Source organism: Solanum verrucosum, unplaced genomic scaffold, assembly GCF_900185275.1.
Source record: "Solanum verrucosum unplaced genomic scaffold, falcon-dt-bn FXZP01000099.1, whole genome shotgun sequence".
Taxonomy (NCBI): domain Eukaryota; kingdom Viridiplantae; phylum Streptophyta; class Magnoliopsida; order Solanales; family Solanaceae; genus Solanum; species Solanum verrucosum.
Genome location: NW_026020338.1, coordinates 631,702 through 655,942, shown reverse-complemented (window position 1 = coordinate 655,942; position 24,241 = coordinate 631,702). Strand labels below are relative to the sequence as shown.

General features: G+C 35.2%; 1 pseudogene; it reads right to left on the bottom strand.

Moving 5' to 3' along the window:
• Nucleotides 1-18,785: 18,785 nt before the first annotated feature.
• Nucleotides 18,786-20,909, bottom strand: LOC125836942 (PHD finger protein MALE MEIOCYTE DEATH 1-like; annotated as a pseudogene).
• Between the last annotated feature and the right edge of the window lie 3,332 nt (nucleotides 20,910-24,241).

Here is a 24,241-nt window from a genome sequence, read left to right as displayed (position 1 = left end):
GAAGTATTATCCTATCGCGATTGTTATCCTGTCTGACATGTACCGTGCTTTGGAAAAATGCAATGAAGGACATCGCTACTTTCAGGGTTGCAATCTCCTCCTCCAATGGTGGATACTGAGCCACTGAGCGAAAGGACACGGGACTCAAAAGCTACACACCCTTGATGATTATAATGCTCTAAAGGATTTGAATGATATGCTGTTTTGGACAGATTTAGAAAATAGGAGAACTAGAGGAAGATGGGCTCAGATTTTCTCCGAGTTGAGAGAAGAAAATATCCAGTGGATGTTCGACCGTTTCATCTCGAAAGATGCCATAGTACGAGGCGACAAAAAACTTGTGCTTCCTCTACCAGGTATTCGAGGTATCCGCCCGTATGCGCCCATCCGGATCCTGAGGCAGTTCGGAAGAAGACAAACTACACCCCCAGAAGCATACTACCGTATCTATGTGTTCGACATCGGGGATGATAAAGTGCCTGAGGCTTCAGAGATGCTGAAAGAATGGAAAAGAGCAGTGCGAATGAACAAAGACACCATCGCCGCGGACCGATTCAATGTTGGGTACGATGAAACCTACAAAGATTGGTTGAAGGGAAATATACAAGGTATCTCTTTCTCAGTTCCAGACATTTATCGCAGTGTAGAGGACAAAGAGTCCAAAGCTTTGATAAAACTAAGAGAGGTAAGAAGAGAAGCTCAGGAAATGCACGAGGAATTTCTCCGAAAGCAAGAGGAGGATAAGTACGCTCTCGAGAGCGTAACTCAAGAATTAGAAAGCTTGAGAAGCGATTTGGGAGAGCTTAACTTATGGATTGGAGATAAGAAAAGCGGAATGTGTCTCGAGGACTGGGAAGAGAAAGGCCACCGGAGCGAAGGATACTTGCTAATGATTCAATATAGGCTCCAGCATCTCATGGTACAAAACAAGAGGAGCAGATCAGAGGCGGGGCCATCGGGAGCATCTTAGCGGATTTTGCCCCTGCGTGGGTTTTGCTATATGTACTTATTGTCATTCGCCCCTGCGTGGGCTTGCCTTTCTTGTATTTTGGTACTCTTTTCAAATGACCCCTGCGCGGGCCTTTTCTTTGTGTTTTTTCGTTTATTCCCTACTTCCCCTGCTTATTTTCGCTTCTTGAACATCATTTTATATGCGAAATTTGCTTTGGGGTAACAAAATGGTTCAATTATACACATACATCTTTCAAATACGCTAGGCCTACCCTTGGCACAAAAGGGCCCCCTACTGGTTTAGGACGCGATATTTGTCTGTTTACTTGTGTGCTTTAACTATTTATGTGATACGTTGCTTTGAATGAGGACATTCTTAGCCCACTCCTTGTCAAAATTATCTGAAAATGCCAAATACAAGTCACTACCAAAATGTCCGACCAAAATTCCACGAGTTTTGAGTTTCTCAGCTAGAAATAAAATCCTACTATCAAATCCTAAAATGTTACTCTATCATCCCAGGAAAGGTGAAATTGCTGCCAAGATGGAAAAGGGCAAGAATGTCGAAGTGAAAACGACTGAAGAGAGTCTAAGGATGAAATTATGTCGACTCAAACAAGAGATTCGAGAGATGGGAGAAAGAGGAATAGAAGTACAATTAGTCACCGCCGCTGCGCAAGCCAAAAGTGCAGCACTGGACACGGAGTTAGCGGCTAAGATGGCAAGATATGCTGTCATGAACGAGGAAACGGTTGCTACGCGGAAGGAACATGATGCCTTCAACAATGATATAACCATGAGGCTTCAAAAACTACATGGAAAATACCCTTTCTACAACCAAGAGGCCACCAACAGTGGTCTTGAAGGCACTGGACCTGAATCTGTTGAAGAGGAACTTGAGGAAGAAATTGTCTATAGACCTCCTTTCAAGGGACGGTGAAAAGAAGAGAATGAGGAAACCGCCCCCGAAGCATATGAGTTTACCCCCCGTGGCTAATTTGGCAGTCAGAGGAAGGAGCTTCGGTGAAGGCACCATTTATCCTTTAGGAGCTTTCTTATCTGTTTTTCACTTTCCTTGTAATCACCAGAAATGAATGAATGAAAATGAAATTTTTCCTTTGTATTCGAACTACGTAGGCCCTGAATTCTCCTTGGGAGATACGTAGGCAGCCTTTCAAGGCCCGGCCCCTATCTTTTTCAAATTTTCTTTTCCCTCCTCTTTCATTCTACAAGGAAACATTGAGTTCAGATCAACAGATGCCAGAAGATGCAGCAAGAAGACCTTAGCTCAACGCAATTTAACCTTTCTGAGTCACTAGCCTCAAAATAAAACGAGCAAACTCCTGCTTGTTCAAAAAATCAATCCCTATTATTCGTGGGTTAACGCGTCCTCAAACAGAGCAACTCTTGTGTGTTTATATGCCTTGTATGTGACATCTTGCATTATTCGTCCGGAACTAATACTAACACATTTGCCTTTGTGTTGTTTTTCTCTACAGGTCGTTAGAACTGATCTGTGTTGATACACTGGCCGATCATCCTTATTTTACCAGATCAAAAGGGCATACAGATTCCTTTCCCAGCTAAAGTTCCCAAAGAGGAAAAGCAGAAATGAGCGATAACAACGAAGAACCTGCCCTTACTGAAGTCGTGGTGGCTCAGCCAGCCCTTGCTGATCAGAATAAACTGATCCTACAGTTGATGCAACAAATTGTTGAAATGAGGGTCGAGATGCAGAGAAAACACAATTTGCCTCCTCCGATATTTGTTGTCAACACTCAACTAGACGGAAGACCTCCAGTTCAAATTCCCCCTCCTAACGTGGAACAAGCTCAGAACCCACCTTCAAGTCCTGCTCGTAATCCTTCCATCATTGACCTTACCACCCAAAACCCCCATTACACCTCAGCCTCTTACCAAACACCACCCCCTCCTCAAAATACCAACCCCCAAGCACCACTCCCTTCCCTCAATGCAAACCACCAAACTGGCTTACCCCCTCAAAGCCAAAATGTTAATCGCCCGCACATTTCCTTCCATTACCAAAATCAACATACCAACCCCCAGACTTTCCCTCAAAATTACCAAGCCACTCAAAATGCCCAAAGTCCCTCCATTGCTCCACCACTACCACAAAAAGCCACGTTCCAAATACCCGTCCCCAACGAGCATGACGCCCATGGTTCGGAGCTCGACCACTATGAGGAGAGGGAGAGAGAGTGGAGGTCAAAGGAAGAGCCAGCCAAGATAGATATGAAGGAGGAAATTAGAAAAGCCATGAAGGAGCTGAACTGCAATCCTGAGATCGCCGGGTTGAGTTACGAAGACATGTGCATTCATCCAAATTTGGACCTCCCGGAAGGGTTCAAGGTGCCAAAATTCGACATCTTCGGAGGAACGGGGAATCCCTTAGCACACCTGAAGGCCTACTGTGACAAACTCGTGGGAGTTGGGAGAGACGAAGCTTTGTTAATGCGGTTTTTTAGCCGAAGTTTGAGCGGAGAGGCTCTAGAATGGTTTACGTCTCACGAAACGAGACAGTGGTCTAGCTGGAACGCTTTGGCCAAGGACTTCATCGAACGATTTGCTTACAATGTAGAGATCGTTCCTAATCGTTACTCCTTAGAGAAGATGAAGCAAAAGTCGACCGAAAGTTACAGAAAATTCGCATATAGATGGCGAAAGGAAGTAGCTAGAGTTCGACCTCCCATGTCAGAAAAGGAAATTGTCAAAGTGTTTGTGCGGGTGCAAGAGCCCGAATATCATGACAGAATCATGTTGCTCGTTGGAGCAAAATTTGCTGAGATAGTCAAGGTAGGTGAGACTATCGAAAATGGATTGAGAACCGGGAAGATTGCCCGTGTTGCTGCCTCACCCGGATCCTTGGGCTTGTTGAAGAAGAAAAGAGAGGATGTGTCCTCTATCTCTTATGAGGGTAAGAAGACCCCAAGGAATCATCATCATACCAAGGTCGTTCTCGACCTTCACAGAGTTCGTACCCGGCTTGTTATGCACAAGCTGATTACCAGAATACCCTTCCCCCCAGTCACCAAAATACCCCCCCTCCTAGTTATCAAAATACTCCCTCTCCTACTTACCAAACTCCCCCTACTATCTACCAAACTCCCCGTCCAATTTACCAAACCCCATCTCATTACTATCGAAATGTCGCCCCCCAACTGTGCCAACGTTCAGACAAATTACCAAATGCCTCCCCCAATGTACCAAACCCCAGCTCCACTTTACCAAAATACCCCCTCGAACTACCAAGCTCCACAACCAAACTACCAAACCAACTCATATCTCAGATATCAAGCCCCCCGTCCGAATGCTCCAAATTATCGCCATATGGCTCCTCCTCAACAAGGAAATTATGATCCCTCCCGTCCTAGATATGAGAAGAAGCCTGCTAGAACTTTCACTCCTCTTATTGAAAGCCGAGTCTAGATTAATATTTGACCCCAAAAATACAAACATTAGGGAAAGAAGAAAATATGACTATGTCTAGATAATTACCAAACAAGGCCTGTTTTATTTAAAAATATATATACAAGAAAAATGACTGAGTTTTCGAAAAATCGATTCAACTTATGATTTAAGAGAAATCGAATTTCTAAAAGGACAGAGTCGCCACTTAATTTTTAGTAAAAAATCAAGAAAAATATAAGGTTTTTCAAGAGATTCAAACAGATAAAATCGATTGAAAACAAGGGTTCGAGTTCAATGTACATTCCGAGAAGGTGTTAGGCCCTCGAAATGCCCGCTAACTCGCGGTTGACCGGCGATTTGACCAAAATGATTTTTGACTAATTTTGAAATTTTAACTTAAGTAAAAGAATTTATTTTTAACTAATTATTTTTAAAATTTAACTAAGTAAAGAACTCATGACTTTGACTAATCTCGAAAGTTTAACGAAGTAAAAGAACTCATTCATTTTAACTAAATATTTTTAAAATTTAACTAAGTAAAGAACTCACAACTTTGACTAATTTTGAAAGTTTAACGAAGTAAGAGAACTCATTTATTTTAACTAAATATTTTTAAAATGTAACCAAGTAAAGAACACACAACTTTGACTTGTTTTTTTTTTAATTTTTTTTTAACTAAGTAAATGAACTTATTTATTTTTATTTCTATTATTATTATTATTTTATTACTATTATTATTATTATCATCATTTTAATCATCTTAAGGGAAATGGGACTAAAAGGGGGGTTTTCTAAGCACAGTATAAAAACATAACTATTTTAATCTAAGTGTGTAAAAATAATGAGAAATGGCCATCTTTGGGAATTTAATTAAATTGAACCGTAAGATAATCAAAGTGTTAGTCAAATACAATAAAATAAATAAAGAAGGGAAAGGAAGAGCATGTCAAATTTGGGCCTAATGCTGCGTTTTGGGCCTCTTTCAGCCCATTTTCGCTCCTGAAAATTGTGATACAGCGAGTGTATACTTTGCATACGGGTCGTATTTTGACCCGTTTTCTTGTATATCGGACCATATACCAAGCGTATACAATCCTTTTGACGCCTGCAACCTGTGTTTTCATTTTTTCAAACTCGTATACTGCGTTTCCGTCTATATACTAACGTACACAGCAGGTATATAAATGTATACAGGCCATTTTTCAGCCTGATTTTAGCTTTTCCAGAATGCATTTTCAATTTCCAGCCCCTGTAATTTCTTCCTTTTCGTTCGAACAAGATGAGGGTGACTCGAACACGATACCACTCAACGATATGCAAGGATTTGAGTCGATTAGACTCGGCCAATGTCACATATAAACAAAGTAGAGGAAAACGATTAATAGGAATAAAAGAAATATAGAATTCAAGGCTATCAACAAACAATTTATTACTACTAGGAAAGTAATAGGGAAGATGCAAACAAAAGATTATATACTCTTGCAAATTATTGCAGCATCACGTGAAGGAGCTATGAACTAACTGGACCCTCTATTACTACTAAGACAACATACCTCAAAATGATTACTCATGAATTTTAATGGAAGCAACATTATGAACCAACAAATAAATGCCAATCATAAATGTGTCAACAATAAGGCAGACCCCATTTTACACAATAAGGCTATTACTCTGTTAGATAAATTCAAAGTCAAACTGTCAAGACATTATCGCCAAGGAATATCCACAACCAGTAGTAGAGAAAAATCAAATTAGAGCAACAACACAATCTTTTGATCAAAACAACTTATTTAGAGTAAAAAAATAATAATAATAATTTAGAAGGAGTTGATACAAGTCACGGGTCATGACGGAACAGTGATGCAAAGATGAGTCAAAATAAAGTAAACAGATGTACCCAAGCTTGGGTGAATATAGAACTCATCAATCATGAACCATGAGACACAATACAATCTGTAGCCTAAAGAACGAGCAAGGATCATACACTATTTCATACCAAATGAGACAAGAACTAATTTGATAATAAACCATAAAATAGAAAAAAGGAGAAAAAGAGAAAATAGCAAAAAAATTCGAATAAAAGTCGAGATACTAGCATGCTACACAATCTAAACTTCAAACAAGTCAAACTAGTAATTGCAAACAACTATAAGAACCCTTATTCGATCATGTAGCAAAAACATATACTTCAAGAAGATGAGCTCCCTATTGTGTCCAAAAATAGCTTTTAAGAAATAGAACCATACTCGAAGTTATCAGTAAGCAAAGTTTACAAAAGGGGAAGAGAGTACCTTTTTCCGGGCAGCGAACGAGACAACAACGAGCTAGGATGCACCGCGACTTCAACACCAAAGGACGACTACTTTTCCTGGAAAAACTCTCTGTTCCTTTAGTATATATTTTATTTCTCTTTTGCTTAAGCTTTTAGGTGTTTTTTTTTTGTTCTAAAAATTCCAACAGAAAAATCTCCCCCTTAACAGTGAATATTATGCAACATATATAGAAGGAAAATTAGGGTTCTCAAAAAATGGGGGGAAACGGATGGAGATTTTGGAAAAAATAGGGTCTATCAATTTGAATTTCGAATCCTTTCACCATTTAGGGGAGACACCTTTTTTCTGAAAATTTCACCCCATTCTGGAAGAGGAATGGGGGCAGACGCGTGCTTGCTCGCTGCTGGAAACGTACCATTTGAGAGGGACGTTGGTTGCTTGCTGGACTCGGGTCGCATTGCAGCTCGATTCGCTGGGCTCAAATTGGATTTCCGGATTTTATTTTTCTGGATTTCTGGAGTTTGTACGCGAAGAAGAACGTGTAGGGGTGGGGTGTACTGTACGCTGGGTTATTGTAATGTTGTTGTATTGTAGTGGGTCGGGTTGGGTGTATTAAAGTGGGCTGGGGCATTTTTGGGCTGGGAGTTCATTGGAATTGGTATGAAAATTGCTGAATTGTTGTTGGGTTGCTGGAAAAAGGGTTGAATTTGGCCCAAAAAGGTCTTTTAAGTGGGTTTAAAGGTTAGGTGAGAAAAGAGTTTGGATTGGAGTTGAGAATTTGGCCCATTTGCTTACAATTATAGCCAATTGTATTTAGGAATGTAACCAAATTGAGCTTAATTGGTTATTCGGCTAAAAAAAAAGAAAAAAGAATTAATATAAATTAATTAATAAGCTTCTTAATCTTAACGAAATAAGATAATCGACTTGATTATAAACTAATTATTTCAAAAATATAAACTATTATATAACTAAACTAATTAACCAAATATTTAAGTAAAACTAAAATCTTTTTGAGACAATTTTCGAATATTCATAAAATATACTAATTATATATGTAATTATGTAAAACATATATATTATCTAAAGATTATAAAAAAGTGACAAAACTATTTAAAATAACTTGCAAACTATTTTTTGATTTGATTTTTTTTTTTTTTAATTGTAAAACTAATTATTTTAAAACGTTTAAAATTGAAGAAACTCGATGATTAACCTATATTGTGGATGTCCAAAATTGGGTGTCAACAAGGCCTTGGCCTTGTCATTAATCAACTCAACATGTTTGCAAACACAAAGGGGGCATGGATAAACAAATTTTATCGCAAAGCCTAACATTACCGAATAACAACACCAAGTAAATGATTAAGACAAACAATAAACCAAAAACAAGTTAAAAATCTTCGGATTAAGACAAGGATAGGAAAGTTTATTATCAAATCAATACCGTAATTAATTAGGGTAAATCAGCCTCCTAACCCATGCCAAACTTATCTCACTGTAACATGCACAATACACTACAAATATAACATCAATGAGGCAGGAATCACATAGGAAAAACAAACTACATATACTCAAGACTAAACTGGACATACACACAAGAAAAATACTAACACAAGGAATATGATTTGTCACATGACACGTCTAAAGCTTCATTGCAATAATGTCACAATCCTAGCCATCACATATACGAAATTTAGAAGAAATTGCAACTTCACACTTTAAGCGCAACAAAAACAATTAGGAGACAAAAGGATACCAAAACTAACCTTAATCTAAATAAAAGAAGCAATACAAAAGCTTAAGGTTTGAAGAAATCGATCTAGAAGTATGTATATAAAATGAAGCTGTAACTAATTTGGACATGAATCAACAACTTGAAACTTCTTTTTTTCAAAAAAAAAAAAATCAACTCAAAATCATGTTTTAATTCAAGCAAACGCACTGTCCTGTAAAGAGAAAGAGTTGCTTCCAAATAGCTTTAAAGAAAGAAAAATATACTCATGCCGATTCTAGCTATCTTAATGAGAACGGTCATTTAAAAAGAATGAATCAAGAGTTCAAACAGTAGGCCATGATCTTTCTAAAATAAAATTCGATTAACAGGAATCTATTAGAGGAGAGGAAAAGAAAATGACCCAAACCAACAACCTTAGTAGAGGTATACATAAACAGAAATTTAGAGAAAAACTCAAGGCTAAACAAAACAAGAAACTTGGCTAAACTGTCACAGGTGAGTTTCATATCCACCTAATATACACATGAGCAAAAGACAACAGTCAAATGATGACACTCGGACAAAATATAAACTTAGCAAGGGCAAGGTATTCAACTAGGAAAATAAAATCTTGGCATTCGAAACAATAAAATACGACCTTCGAATCATAAATAAACAGCCCTTGAAAACCAATACAAGCACACTAAAACCAACAACAAGGCATTGAGCTAAATCAGCAGCTAAACAGTAAACTAAACTTAAATACTGAATAAGACTTAACAACGGAATGAGAAGCTATACGAGCAGCGAACTGGGACGAGAACGAGAAAGGACAAGCTTTCCGACCACAGAAGAGCTTGGAGAGTCCTTGCGAATCCCAGCAACCCACGAAACAAGAAAAAAGAAATGTTTCTCAGATGTATTTCTTATACGATTTTAAGTCTTGAGACTATTATCTCTGTAAATTCTATTTTCCCTTCCAACGTTTCTTTTTTCCAACTCTTTTGTCTAAACCTAAAATTTCTAACCCTATTTCACAGTGGAGAGGATGAGGTAATTATAGGGGGAAAATTAGGGTTTGGTTGGGAGGAAAAGGGCTGGAAAAACCGAATGAGAATAAGGCCCATTTCGAATTCAAACTCAAAAATCTTTCACCATTCCGGTGAGGCACCTTTTCTCTAAAATTTTCAACTCATTCTAGAAGAGAAAGGGGAGATAGACGGTTGATTTGGATTCCTCATCCTTTCTATGCTACGTGGCTTCAATCCACATGAGCAAGGACGAAAATTACAGCCTCCTCTGGTGCAAAGCTGCGCGCGCGTACTGTTGTACGAGTTGGTAAGGAAGACGACGTGGATAAAGCTATTGCTTTTTCGTGCATGGCGTTGTGTATCTCCGTCTGGTCGCTGTTCACGCCGTGTATTGTTGTTGCTTATGGGTGGCAACGGAACTGAAACCGGGACTACAGGACCGGAACCAGAACGGAGCCGGCCACAACGGGCCGGAACCGGGACGAACCGGATCCGGTAATTCTGGGAAAAAATATCAAGTCCCGTCCCGGACCGGACCTGACCTGACCGGAAACTGGGTCCCAACGACTACATTTTTAAAAAAAATATTAAAATTAAAAAATTAGGAACATTACTATAAAAATATTAAAACTTTTATAATTTTAAAGTTAAAATTTTATACTTTTAAAGTTATAAATACAAACTTTCAAACTTTAAAAGTATAAAATTTTAAATTTTACACTTTAAAAGTTTGAAAATTTAAATTCAAACTTTAAAACTATAAAACTATAAAAGTTTAAATTTCACACTTAAAAGTTTGAAAATTTAAATTCAAACTTTAAAACTATAAAACTATAAAAGTTTAAATTCCACACTTAAAACTTTGAAAATTTAAATTCAAACTTTAAAATTATAAAACTATAAAAGTTTAAATTTCACACTTAAAAGTTTGAAAAGTTAAATTCAAACTTTAAAACTATAAAAGTTTAAATTTCACCCTTTAAAAGTTTGAAAATTTAAATTCAAGACAATAAAAAAAAAATTAAGGCGAATAGCCTATACTTTTATTAATATTAATTAAATAATACAAGTTAAATTACAAAATATTAGTAGAGTATTAAAAAATCTAATCTACACAGCCACCTTCTAGGAAGGGTTCTGTTTGAATTAGACCTCGAATTATTATACTCATACTAATAGACATTTAAATTTAATAGTTCATGCTACCTAGGAAATCTTTTTTTAAATCATTTAACATTTCTCTAATAACATGATCTGGAATTGGTTGATTAGCTAGTTCCTCCATTGCATCAATGCCGTCGTCACTAAAATCTTGCATTATTTCATCAACGTCATTTTCAAATTTGGTTGGTAAAGGTGGACGACCATAACTCCTTCTCTCGCCATTAATCCAATCTCTAAATAGTACCGATATCTCCAAGCTATCTGCTGCTAATGAATATCTATGCTCTCCAATTTGAAATCTTGCTGCACTAAAAGCACCTTCCGAAGCTACTGAAGATGCTTGAATAGCTAACACATCTCGAGCAACCGGTTGAAGTTTTGGAAATCCCTGGCCACGATTGCTCCACCATTCTAGAAGATCAATAGTAGTAGCTTCTGTATTTTGATTAATATATGCATCAAAATCATTTCTATCATTATGAGAAAGTTCAATATAAGAATCTATCATATCATCAATATCATCTTCATTATTATATCTACTCCTAGAACTTTGAGGCTCTTCATTACGTACTACATTCATTATATTAGAATTATATAAGTCATACAATTTTCTAGCTTCAATTTTTATACTATCTTTAACATTTTGACAACTAGGTGTTTCATCATCTTCACTATTAATACCCAAATTAAAATATATTTTATCAACCATTCGTGATGCACCTTCATCTTTGTAATGTGGGTTTAACAAACAAGCGGTCAAATAAATTTGAGGAATAGAAATAAAATATTTTTAAAATTTTTCAATCATTTTCTTAACAAATTCTTCAAATCTTGGTTTATTTTTGAATTTATAAAATTTACTAGAAATAACACAAATATTAGGTAAAACAGAGCAAATAGTTGGATAATAAAAGTGCAGATATTTTTTTTGTAGTTAAATAAAAAAACTTTTAAGAATTCTATAAGTTTTTTTATGTCATTCCAATCATTATCATCAAGTCTATATGTCATATTTGAATTATGAGCATTCCAAACCATTTGTAAAGGTTTCCTATATTCATAAGCGACTTCAAGTATTTCATATAAAGAATTCCATCTAGTACACACTGATTTTGGAAATTTTCTAGGTGGAAGATTAAATTCACGACAACGATTTTCAAAATCTCTACATCTAGACTTAACTTGACATTTAAAAATAAAATGACATGCAGTTTCAACTTTTGTGCAACCATCATCATACGTTGATATACCATCTCTAACAATCAAATTATATATGTGTGCAGCACACCTAATATGAAAACCATCAATATAAATAGGGCAAAGAGACGGTTTTAGTATTTCAACAACAATTCTATTATTAGAAGCATTATCAATGTGACACTACTTATTTTATCACAAATTTCATAGTTTTGTAAAACATCTATAATTGTTTGAGCTATATAACTATCGGTTTTATGCATTTCACAACATTTATAACCTAAAATTCTTTTTTGCAAAGTCCAATTTTCATCAATCCAATGCGCAGTAATAGTGAAATAATCATTACCATTTACACTACGGCCCATATCAGAAGTAATAGCTATTTTACAATTATTATAATAAAATAAACAACGACGATATTGATAATGTTGAGCTTGATAATCAAAGATAGTCTTTTTAATTGTATTTCTAGTAAAACCTTTAAATTGTGGATTATACACAATTTGAATATAATGAATAAAATCGAAATTTTCAGCAAAACTAAATGGCAAACCCATAACAACAATCATTTTAGCTAATTCTTCAAGATCTTTTTCTCTACTATATGACCGTTGTATACTAGAACCAGAAACATTAGAAGGATTTAATTGTGTTTGGACCATATTAGAGCCCTCTACTCCTACATTTTCAAGAAGAGTGGTACCATTCTTTTTAGCTTCGGCTACAGCTTTAGCATGCAAAAATTCATTTTTACAACATGACATTAAATGATTACTCAAATGTCCCGTCCCACCCTGTTCTCCTACAATTTTATGATTCATTCTATGTTTACATTTATTACAAATAGCTTGTGTTTTATCTTCATTCTGAGTCATAAATTGCCAAACAACTGATTTTTTGGCGCGTTCTAGCTTAGTCCTAGGATGCACGGGGGGAACGGGAGCAGGACAACGAAAGGGAGCGAGATCCGGGGAAGAGGGATTGGGAGTGGGACTAGTAGCTGACGGTGGCTCAGTTTCATCATCATCATATTCATCAACATTATTATCAAAACTATCAATATAATCATTAACATTATCATGTTCATCATCTTCAGGTAATTCCTCATCAAAATTACCAAACCTTCTTTGTAAATGTTCATGATAAGGATCTAATCCACTATTACTATCAATATTAAAAACAGTTTCATCAACATGCGTATAATCATCCGTATTTATTCTTAATTGAGAAGCTTTTAGTTTTAGATTGAGAAGTACTACCGGTTTTTTTATTTTTCTTGGATTTTGAGCTCCATAAATTAGTGATCGAATCAACTATGGTTGTTTTACCCTTGTCAACATTGTTTTTACCGGAATTCATATTCAAATATAAAAAAGTGAGTAAATTATATATAATACGAAAATGTAATGCAAAATTATAAACAAATAAATAACTAAATAAGTAGAGACTAGAGACTAATTACTCACAAAATAAATAATTAAATGCAAACAAATATATAACTAAATGAAAAGTGAGTTGGAACGAATGTACCAAACGTCTACTTAAAAAAGTAGACGTGTATGACCGGAAGCCAAAAATTGAAAGTTGAATTTTGAAGCTCCAATTTCCAAAGATCAAATTCGTAATTTTAACGAGAATAAGAGAATTTAGAGAGTAGAGAGTAGAGACTAGAGAGTAGAGAGAGTAGAAGATATTTTTGTGAGTGAAAAGAATGAAAGATTAGGGGTATTTATAGTTTAAAAAAAAGGATGAAAATGTAGTTTTAAGAAGGTTGGGGTATTAAAAAAAGTTTGGGGGGTAGGGAGGTGTAAAGGGGAGTATGGGGGTGAAAGAGCCGTTGGTGGGGCCCAAAACCCATTGCCCAATGGCTATAATTTAAAATTTACGATTAAAAAATAAAATAAAAAATGAACGAACCGGAACGGAACCGGGACGGACCGGTAAATCCCGATTTCCGTCCCGTTACCCCTCCCGGACCGGTACAATACCGGATCGAACCGGTACTATCCGGAACCGGTACCGGTACCTCCCGGTTTTGTTGCCACCCTTACAGTGTTGCTGATGGGAATTGTTTTTCTCACTTCTGGGTCTTCTTTTTGGAACAAGGCATGGGTCGGGTCAGGGGTCAAAAAAGTGGGCTGGGTTGTTGTTGCTGGAAATTGGAGGAAAGAATTGGGGTTGTGGGCTACTGGGTACGAATTGAGATTGATAGAATGGCCCAAATTTGGATCTTAAAAGAATTGGAGGCTAAGATGAGAATTGGTTATATTTGCAATTACCCAATACTATTGAATTACAATGCTAACCAATTCAAGTTGAAATTTTAGCCTAATCGAATTAGATTGGCGAATTCAGCTAACAACAAAATAAGACGAATTAATATAATTAATTTATAAGCTTTTTGATCTTAACGAAATAAAATAGTCAATTTAATTATAAAACTAAATAAATTGAAATTATAACCACAATTTAGACTAAACTAATTTGATAAAGTACTTATCAAAATTAAAATCTTTTTAGGGACAGTTTTTGAATATTTAAGAAACACTAATTACACATATAATTATAAAATCGACTAGAATTACTTAAAGTAACCTCGAGGAATATTTGAATTTTATAAAACTAATTATTTTAAATCGTTTGGATATTGAGAAACTCGTGAATTAATTCTTATCGGGGAGGGTAAAAATCGGGTGTCAACAATTCAGGCTTCTATTTCACTGGAAATGAAAGCAAACCAAACAGCGATTTAAACCATGGACTTTGATTCTCAAAATTTTCAGAGATCCAAAGAGCCTTTGGAATTTTCATTTCTTGTTTTACATGAAATTTTTAGTGAGTAAATCTTCGATGAACACTCGTGTGCAGGGCCTTTATATTGGAGAGGAATTTTTGGAGCAAACCGCCACTTGTGCTGTAAACAAAGTTAGTCAACTTAGAAATCTTATAAAATAAGGAGAAAAGTAATCTGATAAAATATCACTCATCTCATTTTGATTAAAATCTGAACAGATGGAGTGCGTATAAACATATTTTCTCACTTTATAGATAAGAAATTACTTCTTTTTTTTGTATTCTGCTCTTGAATCTAAAGGATTATGATGTATAAATCTGTGAGGAACACAGTCACAGGCCTTTTAGAAGATTTATAGCCCCAACACAATATAACCATGAGATTTACTGTATAATCATGTTTCTCTAGTCTTACTTATTTTAATTTAAACGTGAAAGTTTGGGTTCTTCACAGTGTATTTTTTCTATTTCTACAAATTTGTTGCTGTGGCAAAACAAATTGTGAGACTGCATTAGGAAAGAGCAAGTGACGTTTGGAGAGGCCAGAGGCCCAATTATCACTCTTTTGAAGCGGTGTATTTTTTAACCCTTTATTAGGAAAGAGTAAGTGACGACTGGCGAAGAGGCGTCAATTATGTCTCCTTTGAAGAGAGGTGTGTTTTGGGAGGGAAGAGTGCTCTTTTGAAGACAAATAATAAAAATAATTATCATATTCATATGTTATTGCTCCATTTTCATGTATAAATTTATCATCAGTTTCTTACTATAATGAATGTATATATGTCAATGCATAATAAGATTATTATTGTTAGAGCCAAATATAGAACTTAAAATAAGGCATCGAGGCAAACCAAAAAAGTACAAAAAGATATTTAATGCTTTTGATGGGACAAGAACATTTTCTTCATAGTCAACAACTCAACATTAATTATTTTCATAACTCAAACATACAACTTAAAATAATAATATGATGTTTTAAATTTATCTACTCAATGATATGGGCGGGTGTCCAATATATTAATTCGACATTTTAAACAAAAAAAATTAGATATTCAAAAACTATACGAAAAATACTATAAATTGCAATTTTTTGCATGTCAATATAATGAAAAAATATATCGTAAAATGTTAGTCAAAGTTTTTATAGTTTGATTCTAAAAAAGGAAACCATGACAATTCAAAGTGGACGGAGGGAGTAATGAACAAAGCTTCAGTGAGATTATTATATCATATCATCATATTATACTAAAAGTGGGAACATCAAAATGAAAAGTTGAAATACCTTTTTACCCTTCAAAATACTATTTCTATTTATCTTTTTTTACAAAACCAAATATATAATCTAATAACTAATTATATATAGATGGAGTCAGTTTTAAAAGTATTCAATGTGCATTAAATTATTTAATGACGATGGAATTAAGTAAGATATGTGAATGAGAATGACCCGTACTTTACTCAAAATATTTTTACCTCTTTTTTTTAAGCATGAAGAATTCTAAGAGATGAAATTCAATGCACACCACACAATGAATGTGGGACATTTAAAATTAGTCTAACCTTTAGACTTCTCCAATTGAACTACAATAAAATAGTATAAATACCACTCCTATTTCTAAAATGGATAAAGGAAGTTGAAAAACTAAATTTCATATGACAACCAAATTACTCTAAGGTAAATGACAACTATCCATCCAATTATTTTACAAGATGGTAAAGTTGGTTTCATCATTTAGACAGAATATGCCGTAATAGTTTGGTTAATTCTCATTCTTTATTTAGGGAAGAGTTATTTTTTTTTTGTCTTACATATTGTAAATTGTAATAGGACACTATCTGCTTTGAGAGTTTTGTCGATACCATCATCTAAATAACTTTTTTTGATTTGTGTAATACAATACTAATATCTATTTTCTTTTGCTATTCATTGTAATTCACACTTTAATTATAATGCAATATTCTTTTGGACAACATCTGAAGTTTCATATACAATGAGGAAAAAGGTGAACTTCATTCGAAAAGTTTTATATATACTATAGATTTTAATAGGAGTATACCAAGGACATTTGTTAGTCCATACAACTTTACTCTTTGGATAAATTAGTGTACACCCTATTACAATCGTGACTACGTACATTCATTCCCTCGTTTTTGTCCTTATGTTTTGATTCTAAATTCTCATTTTAATAAGATCTAGAGATTTTATAATAAGAATGTATAAATTATATTGTCTTTGGATTAACAGTTTGACACATAAATTTAATAGAGCTTTTTTAGGTTCAATCGCAATTATTAGGATATGATAAGTATTTGTAAGAAGGATTTATCATTTTGCTTTCTGTAAATGTTATTGTTGGCATCGTATGCATATATGCAGGGGCGGACCCACATGGGATCCAGGGGGTTCGGGTCCCCTCGGCAAAAAATTACCCTGTATATATAAGGTAATTTTCTGTATTTATGTGGATATATATATTTTGAACCCCCTCAATGACAAGGATAAAGAGATGGCCCAGTGGCAGGTTCCCTGAATATTAAGCCTCATGTTGAGGGTTCGAATCCCTGCATTAGCGTTTTATTTTTTTCTTTTCATTTTCATTTTTTTTTTAAGGTTTCAATTCCGTTTTTCACGTTTTTTTTTTGTTTTTTATTTTATAAAACATGCTAAAAGTGTGGTTTTAAACCCAAAAAAATTCAAGGGTCCGCCACTAAAACTATATACTACTACTTTCTTGAAATTTTATTTTGTTGGCTTATATATACACGTTTATACTTTTATTTTTCGAACCCCTTGAACGAAAATTCTGGGTCCGCAACTGCATATATGATGGGTTATGTGCAATCAAGATATATTTTAAAATGCATTGTTGACCCTTATGTCATATTGGCGACAATAGTTTTAATCATGATAAAAGTAATTTAAATAGTAGGATACAATATACACCAACATATAAAGATTTATCTACTAAATAAGTCACCTCATTATTACCACTTTGAGCAATTTTCAATATAATTATGTGTTACATCGTTTAAAATTCTATTAGATATTTTTAAAAATATTATATTCTTAATAAACTAATAAAAAGTTTAAATACTTCAAATATTTGTCTTATAAATCCATTTAAACATATTGAATATGTACCCGATTAAATTTTAATAGTTTACCTTTTTTTAATAACTTAAACGTGTAATATACACGTGCTTAACTAGTCAGAAGATAAAAGTCAATTTCTGATCACTGCCACTTAGATGGCATCATCTACCTGTTTGGTTGAAGGGATTCGGGTGGTTTTGTGGGCAACTTCAAACGCATATGGGAACTTGTCAAGGCGGGGCAAAACTGAAATTTCATGGAAGAAGGGGTTGAGAGAAAAGGGCGGGGAATTAAAAGTAAGAAACGGGGTTATAGGGAGGACACTGTTAGAACAACATACCTGGATGTTTAGGAGGCGTTATGTGTTGGTTAGCTTCAACGACCGCAGATTTAGGCTGATGATGATTGGTGCGAACAACTCGAAAGCATTGCTTAACTTATTTCATGTGTCGGATTCATGAATCACTTGCAAGGTTTGACATGACAGAAAATTTATAAGCTTCTCAAAAAGCCTCTCTCTCGCCTCTTGCCTCTCTTATACATATACAAATAAAAATTATAATTATATAAATATAATTCGTCTCTCTGCCCTCTCTCAGTCGCCTCTCCCAATCTCGCTTGCCAGATATACAAATATATATGTATACCAGTAACATATATACAATTATTATCTTTAAGGGAGGGGAGGGGAGGGGGAGGGGACAAATAAACATATATTCAAGTTTCTAAAAACACAAATATAGGTGAAGTGAGTATTTTGATACTCAAAACAAAGCAAAAAATTAACAGTTATAACATATAGGCAAAGTGAAGAAATACTGATTAGTTAACTGTATGTAGAGACTTGAGAGTTTAGAATGTCTTAACATGAGATGAAAAAAAAAAAGAATTGTTCTTGTTTAAACATGATATTTGCCCCTCCCTTTATATCAGTAAAGCCCCACACATTGATTTTCTTGTAATGAATTGATAAACTACACTTCACCAGCAGCCAACACTGGATTTTCCCACTTTCCTTATTCAAAGCCCAACCACTTGGTCGGAAGAGAAGTGCTGTGCTCTTATCCTATGCTTATGATTGACGTTGGATTTTGCACAAAGTAGATTATCAAATAACTTTCCTACGATCAGAATTACACTTCATAATCTTCCAGTTGCTCCATCCCTGCAATATCTGTTATCATCAAATTGTAAGTGTCCCTCATTGCAGACTCAACTGCTATCTTTAGATCACCAATTGTTGAGTGTAGCGGAACTTCAACCACCTCTCCTGGGGGATATCCCTTTGTAAATACAGCTTCCAAACCATTAGAATTTGGCAAAATGCAACAAATGAACCTCAACAAGCTGTCATCTGGATCATCACTAAATGGCCATTCCTTCAAAAATTGCTTGTTATCCAATACTATCCTAACAGCAAGGCTTAACTCATCAGACTGTGCAAAGCTCAAAAGAAGATTATTATACAAGCATAAAACATCAGTGTACGCATCAGTTCCAGGATTAACATCATAGTCCTGAAATGCCTGAGGGAGCTTTTCTTGTTCAGGCTGATCACAATTCCGAAGTTCCTGAATCGTGTACTCCAACACCCTCATGGCTCGGTTCACTGCACGATGAACTACATAGCCTCCAATAATCACATTATTCATTGATTTACCACATAATCAATCAATCCTGTTTCGCCAATGTGGAGAAGAACAGCATCCCGTGCCTCTTGCCTACTCATCCCACAACTCCCAAATCTGATTGCTTCTCTCTTTTCTCTCAACGCCTCAACAATCACATCTGCAGTGAACTCAAGTCTCCTCACTGGCCATCTACTGTCAAGAGATGCTGCAACATTTGAAAACTTCCTATACCTCACCGATTTTTCCTACCCCACGGGCTTGTTTGATGCAGCATTTCTCATCAAGTATTGTGAAGAACAGGCTCGTACAACAGGAGCAGCAACATTTGGCTTCTCCTTAACTGAATTGCAGGACTTGACAGCAAGGATGAACCTGAAGAGGTGACGGACCGTGATCAAAGGAGTGTTGCTCAAACCTCTATAACAAAGAAGCACCTGCTTCATAACATTGGATCTACTGATGTATCTGAAATCATCAATCACCTGATCAATCTCAATTGAGCTTAGCATTTCAATAGCTTCTTCATAGTTTGTTCCATTATCCCAAAACTTCCATGGCTAAACTTGTAACCCCACCGGCCAAACCATGTATGCCCGTAAGCAACCCCATACAACAAGCGCAAATCCATCATATACTTCCTGGATACATCTTCAACAGTGATTTTCCTGTTAAGAGAAACAGATGAACATATTTCAAGAACTGAACTAATACATTCAAAACAGAATCAGACATCTTAAAATCATAGAGAAATGTTCATTACCGAGCTCGAAAACTCGTGCAAATACGATCCCAGAGATCCATTACTTCACGGCCACAGAGATATTTCGATCCACCCTCAATTCCATTAAGTGAAATCAAATGCCCAAATCCATTAGAATGAATTAAACCATGCAAAATGTGAGTTTGATCATCAAAAACACCATCATCAAGATGATTTTTCCATTCACTATCAGCTGGTATAATCAAATGGTACTTCCTCTTCGAAACAAGATGATGACTCCAACCTGAAAACCAAAATTTCACAGATTCCTTAAACCCATAAACCCCAAAACTCTGACGAACCAAAATGATTCCCAAATCCCATAAACCCCAAAACTCAAAAGAACCATTGAATTCTCAAAACTCAAAAATCTCAAAAGAACCGACAAATCCCCAAAATCCATTAACCCCAAAAACTCAAAAGAACCACTAAATTTCCAAAACCCAACTTCAAAAATCGATAAAACAGCCAAAAGGGTATTCAAATTCAACACTTACCAGCACATCGACAGTGATCACAGAAAGTTCTAACAGAGCTCTTCACATTCTCTTCAATGGTGTAAAGAGGAATCAGCACACCTTTACTCTTATGAACCAAAAACGTACACCAAATTGGCATTCCTTCAACTGTATACTCTCAACCTCAGCACATTCCTGAAGAAATACCGAATATTATCACGAAACGGGCCCATGGGCGTAATCGGACATCCCGGATCAAGAAAACTATGAAACTCATAGAAACTCGATACTCCCTTCTTCTTCTCTGTAATCATTTTCACTTAGCACTCAAAAAAAATTTGAAAAAACTCACAGATTCCTTAAACCCATAAACCCCAAAACTCAAACGAAAAAATTCCCAGAACCCATAAACGCTAAAACTCAAACGAACCAATAAAATTCCCAAAACCCATAAACCCCAAAACTCAATGAACCAAAAATATCCCAAAACTCAAAATTCTCAAAAAACCAATAAATTCACAAAACCCATAAACCCCAAAACTCAAAAGAACCAATGAACTCCCAAAACCCATTAACCACAAAAACTCAAAAGAACCACTAAATTTATGGCTCTTTACAACAGCTCGCGTGTTTCAGTTGGTTATTTATTTAATAATAAAATATAACTATTTGTTTATTTAATAATAATAATAATAATTACTCTCTCTATCCCAATTTATGTGATTTACTTTTCTTTTTAGTAAGTTTAAAAAAGAATGACACATTTTTATATTAAATAATAATTTAATTATAAAATGTCTATTTTATCCTTAATGAAATGATTTAAATTCATACAAATTTCTACCATTCATTTTGGATCACAAGTTTTAAAAATCTTCATTTTTTCTTAAACTTCGTGCTGAGTCAAACTACCTTACATAAAATAGGATAGAATGAAATATTATTACTATTATTATTATTATTATTATTATTACTCTGAAAATTACTATAAATTAGTATCCCGCTCTAATTCAAAAAAACGCACGCAGAAAAAAAGAAAAAAAAGAAAGAGAAAGAGAAAGAATAAGAAGTTCTTGGATCAAAAAGGAGAATCAAGACTCTCCCAAAATCCAAAGTCCAGAAGATACAAGATGAATAATAATAATTTTATCAAGGTATCATTTTTTCTTAGATTTTTTTCCTGTATAAAGATTGTTTTTGTATAGTTAGAACTCTTTTCATTCCTGCGTTTTCCCATTTCTGTTGTATATTCTATCTGGATTCTTGAAAAACTTCCTTACATTCAAGGAAGGAATGTTAGAAATTTAGTTTTGACATCTTCCAATTGGCATGCTCAACTGGAATACCATCCCATTGGATGAGCCATTGAAGGACAGCCTTGCAACCTTTTAAAATCATCCCACGCTGAAGAATCTTGAGTGGAGCTGGGAAAAAAGGGGTTTAGTAATATCTAGGATTGGAGAGTTAGTGGGTGTAGGAGGAAGGGAATGGCAAGGTTTCAATAAGGATATGTTAAGGCAGCCAATTCAATGGCAGGGACTCTGGACAATGTATCAGCAGCTTTCTTCTGTGCATTGTGTGTGATATGGCATACTTGACTTCATGATGTGAATTAATGAGGGTTGTGCATTTCCATAATAACTTGTGTTTTTGAATAAAGATGAGTTTGTGTTAGTTGTTTCCCTCATGTTGTATTGCATTGGTTATAAGTGATCTATTGTACTTCATGAAAATAAAATATGAGCATGTCTTAGTGAGAGTTGAGAAGTTGCTCCTTGAAAGAGTGCTATTGAACATGTAAACTTGCATCCTTTTGTCTTTAGGCATATCTTTCTGTCTACTTCGGTTAATGGTTGCTCTTTAACTTTGTTTTTTCTTTTAACTCTAACACTTGAATGATATCTTTAATCGTAGATAATTGGGTATATATACCCTATACACACAAAAAGGGATATATTCACCATGTTTGCAACATATGGTGATATAGTGTCCGTGTTTTTCACGAGCAGTGGAGAAATTACCATTGAATACAAGGATGAGGAGTCTGCCGTGCATGCCAGTATGCAGAAATGTATAATAGTAAATGGCCGACTATACTATGTGAAAAAGGTAATGGCTTGCTTAATGATTTGTGTTTGAAATTACTTACTTGTTTTAATGCTTAATATTTTTTCCAACAGCTAATAGGTGACAGTCCAATGGAAGATGTGTACCATTGTTGTGATATACTCATGGAAGAAGCTTACAGCAACAATGATAGTATTCAGATGGAAGAGGAAGTGTACAGCAACTTTGACACTGCTCAGATAGAAGAAGCTTACAGCAACAGTGATAGTATTCAGATGGAAGAGGAAGCTTACAGCAACTTTGACACTGTTCAGATAGAAGAAGAAGGTGACAGTCCAATGGAACATGTGTACCATTGTTGTGATATACTCATGGAAGAAGCTTACAGCAACAATGATAGTATTCAGATGGAAGAGGAAGTGTACAGCAACTTTGACACTGTTCAGATAGAAGAAGCTTACAGCAACAGTGATAGTATTCAGATGGAAGAGGACGTTTACAGCAACTTTGACACTGTTCAGGTAGAAGAACCACTAGACGAAGACGTCACTGCACACACTGCTCAGGTTCCACGGACTTTACAACCTCCTCCTAGTGAAAAGGATGAAAACGATTCAATAAACAGCATTCAAGGGGAGAACTTTACTAGAACCACACGGTCCCTCTGCAGCACTAATGCCTTGTACTGCTCAATGAGGAATAGACAAGATAAGAACTTTTAGGGGCAGAGTGAGGCAATTCACTGAGGACAATAATTGTATGGATAATCAATCACTTGTGAAGTTTCTTTGTAATTCTTTTCTCTTGTTACACGTGTAACTCGATTCTTTCAAAGACATACAATAATCAATGATATTCATTTATTCTGCGCGTCCCCCCTGCTTCTTTACACTTTTCTTTCAGAACTTAATGTCCATTTATCTGTTTGGTAGAAAGAATGAATGAAGAAGACGCTGTAATTTTCTGTTTGATGTACTTGTATGATGACTACAACAGTTAAAATGCTAGCATTGAAAATCTAGTAGTGAATGTTGGATGGCCTATATCTGTGGATCTTCCAGAAAACTTTAGCTGATTCTGATTCAAGTCATATGCTGATGAATCTTGTACTCACTCCGTTTCAATTTGTTTGTTTTACTTTCTTTTTTAGTCTTGTTTCAAAATGAATGCATCTTTTTCTTAAACTCCATGTCAAGTCAAAATCAGAGAAACAAATTGAAACGGAAGTAGTATCTTTTTTCTTTTTTGATTCGACTGATTCTTTTACTGTTTAAATGACATCCTTAAGGTATGCGTTAACTCTACCCTCTTCAGACCCTATCTGTGGGTGATTACACTAGATTTGTTGTTGTTGCGTGTCTTAATAGTTTGTCCATTACATAGCACATATGCAACATTCTTGTTCCCCAAAATTTCACATTAGAAGTTGGAAAAAAAAGAGAGCTATGTCTAAGGTAAAGAGGTATTCCAAATACTATATTTTTGAAAAAAAATCGTGTGAGCTCTATTCTAGGTGGATTTCATCACATCATGTTAATAATATCTTTGGGCTAACTTAATCCGATAAATAGACAATATCATAATTCATCGCTGATAGTTCGGCTTGATGAGTATGGAAATGACACAGGGTGGTTCTTGTGTTGCGTCTCATGAGGAATCGAGAAACAAATGTA